Source organism: Myotis brandtii, unplaced genomic scaffold (assembly GCF_000412655.1).
Source record: "Myotis brandtii unplaced genomic scaffold, ASM41265v1 scaffold304, whole genome shotgun sequence".
Classification (NCBI taxonomy): Eukaryota; Metazoa; Chordata; class Mammalia; order Chiroptera; family Vespertilionidae; genus Myotis; species Myotis brandtii.
The window spans coordinates 2,630,425-2,633,019 of record NW_005361607.1 but is presented as its reverse complement, the minus strand read 5'-3'; the positions used below and the strand labels follow the sequence as shown (position 1 = coordinate 2,633,019).

General features: G+C 46.7%; 1 protein-coding gene across 6 annotated transcripts in view; it reads right to left on the bottom strand.

Moving 5' to 3' along the window:
* The window catches only part of DAB1 (Dab, reelin signal transducer, homolog 1 (Drosophila)), a 1,114,147-nt gene that overhangs the window by 302,646 nt on the left and 808,906 nt on the right, over positions 1–2,595 (bottom strand). The window lies entirely within an intron of this gene.

The following is a 2,595-nucleotide window of genomic DNA, read 5'->3' as shown; positions in this document are numbered from 1 at the left end:
TTTTATTCTGGGCCAGCTTTAGCTCTGAGGCTTCCGCTGCTGGAAGCAGGTATCTGGTTTGTTTGCGTTCTATAATCGAAACAATGTATAACTCCAGCTCTGAGATCCCGGCAGGCTGAAAGCTGGTTTCTGGGGTTTTGTTTAGCTTCTATATTTGTTACAATGTTTGAAACTGCCAGCTCAGAAGCCGGCAGCGGGAGGCGAGGAACGTTAGAGTCCTCCTTCACTGAAGCAAGCAAGCCTCATGTTCGCTTCCAGCTGCCTGGCTGCCATCCGCCATCTTGGCTGGCAGTTAATTTGCATATCACCCTGATTAGCCAATGGGAAGGGTAGCAGCGGTCGTATGCTAATTACCATGTTTCTCTTTTATTAGATAGGATAAGTACAGTATTTCCCCCCTCCTTAGCTGAAGTTTCACTTTCTGCAATTTGGATTTTCTACAGTCAGCAGTAGTCTGAAAATATTTTTTTAAATTCCAGAAATAAACAACTCGTAAGTTCTAAACTGCAGGCCATTTTGAGTAGTGTGATGAAATCTCACACCTCCCCACTCTGTCCTACCTGAGGCACGAATCATTGCTTTTCCCAGCACACCCACATGTTGCGCTATCTACCTGTTATTCACCTAGCAGCCATCTCAGTCATCAGATCGACTGTCCTATTCTTTTGTTATTATTGTTAATCTCTTGCTGTACTGAATATATAAACTAAACTCTATCATAGGAATGTGTACATAGGAAAAAACCATAGTATATACAGGGTTCGATACTATCCATGGTTTTGTGTACCCACTCAGGGTCTTGGAATGTATCGGCAAGAATAAGGAGGGATTACTATATATAGATAGAGATTACCTCATCCTATATAATAAAAGGCTAATATGCAAATTGTCCCCTCAACTGGGAGTATGACCTGGAGTTCAACCTGGAGTTCGACCAGGGGGCGGTACTAGCTGGCCAACCACCCACAACCCCTCCCCCTGGCCATGCCCGCCCCCAATAGCCCCCCTACCCCGATCAGGGCTGGGGCTGGCCAGCCAACTGCCTTCAGCCCCTCCCCCTGGCCATCCCGGCCCAATTGGCCCTGATCAGGGCAGGCCGGCTGGACCCCACCTGTGCACAAATTCGTGCACCAGACCTCTAGTTTTACAAATAAGAAAATAGACTCAAAGGTTAAATGATTGCTGTTCAAGGCCCCTCTTCCAGCACATGGCAGGGCAGGATAGGAACTCTGGAGGACAATTGCCTTCTCCTACAGAGCACTGCTTCTCCTCCCCGGTCACATGCCTCTAAGGCAGCAGTTGCCAACTGGTGGTCTGCGGACCACTGGTGATCCGTGAGGTCCAAAAGGTTGGCAACTGCTGGTTTAAGGAAACCTTTGGAGCAGTGGTCACCAACCAGTGGTCTGTGGACCACTGGTGGTCCGTGAGGTCCAAAAGGTTGGCGACTGCTGCTCTAAGGAGCCTCTCAAACCAAGTGTGTGTTATTTACTCACCACTGAAGGACACGATTCTTCCCCTATCCAATTCCCTGTGTCTCAGTGCCTGTGGCACCTAAGTAAAAATTCAGTAAGCACTTGAAGGACTCTCTGTAATACAAAGTTCCCAGCAGCTTCACTGCTAACACTCTGCTCTCTATAAATACATCTCTCCCCGTCTAACCCCCTTTATTTCTCTGACTGCCTTGACCGCCATTCTTGCCCTGTTCCAGGCACCATGGCTGCCAGACCATTCCTCAAACATACAGCACATGCCCGTCTTTGCCTTTGCTGTACCCTGTCCCAGATATCATGACAACAGACACCCACAGCCTCCTTCAGGACTCTGCAAATATGTCACTATCTTAGAAAAGCCCTCTTCAGTGTCCCTATTTAAAATTATAAACCCCTCCCTTGGGCTCCCAATCTGCCTCCCCTGCTATGTACTTCATCACACTTTCTAATATACCATGAACCTTGTATCCAAATTTTGTTTACTGTGCAAATCTCCTAGCTATAATGGCAGACACTGTTTGATTTATTGCTGTGCCTTCATCACCAGGGACAGCGCCTGTCCCATGAGCAGGTGCTCACAAACATGTGCATGAAGGAGCAAGTGAGGAGAGAAGGAAGTGCAAGGCACTGTTCAGGCTTCCCTGAATATCCACCGCACCCAGAGGCACCCAGATTCCCCCAGGGACTGATGCGATTCCAGGGTCTTCCTGTTCATGCCTTTTTCTTCTCTCTTTTTCTTCCCTCTCTATCCATGTTCCTACTTGCATTTCTGGTGTCCCTACTCAGGACACGTCCATAACTTTAGAGAGGCAAAGGGACCTAGTTAAACACATACATGTATCTATTTCTGCTTAGCTATGTAGAGGAAGCTGTAACCCCAATCTAAGCCTGTAACTCTTCATATCAATATCATTCAGTGGGCAATGTAATGCAATAATGTTCAAATGCAGTCTTTGAGGTAGACAGTCTTGTGTACTAGTCATGGCCTCAGCCCTTACAGATTCAGGAACCTTGGGCAGCCATTTCAGCTCTGTTATATCAACTATAAAGTTCCTAAGAAGTCCTATTTCAAAAGTTTACTGAAAGGAACAAATTATATATATAT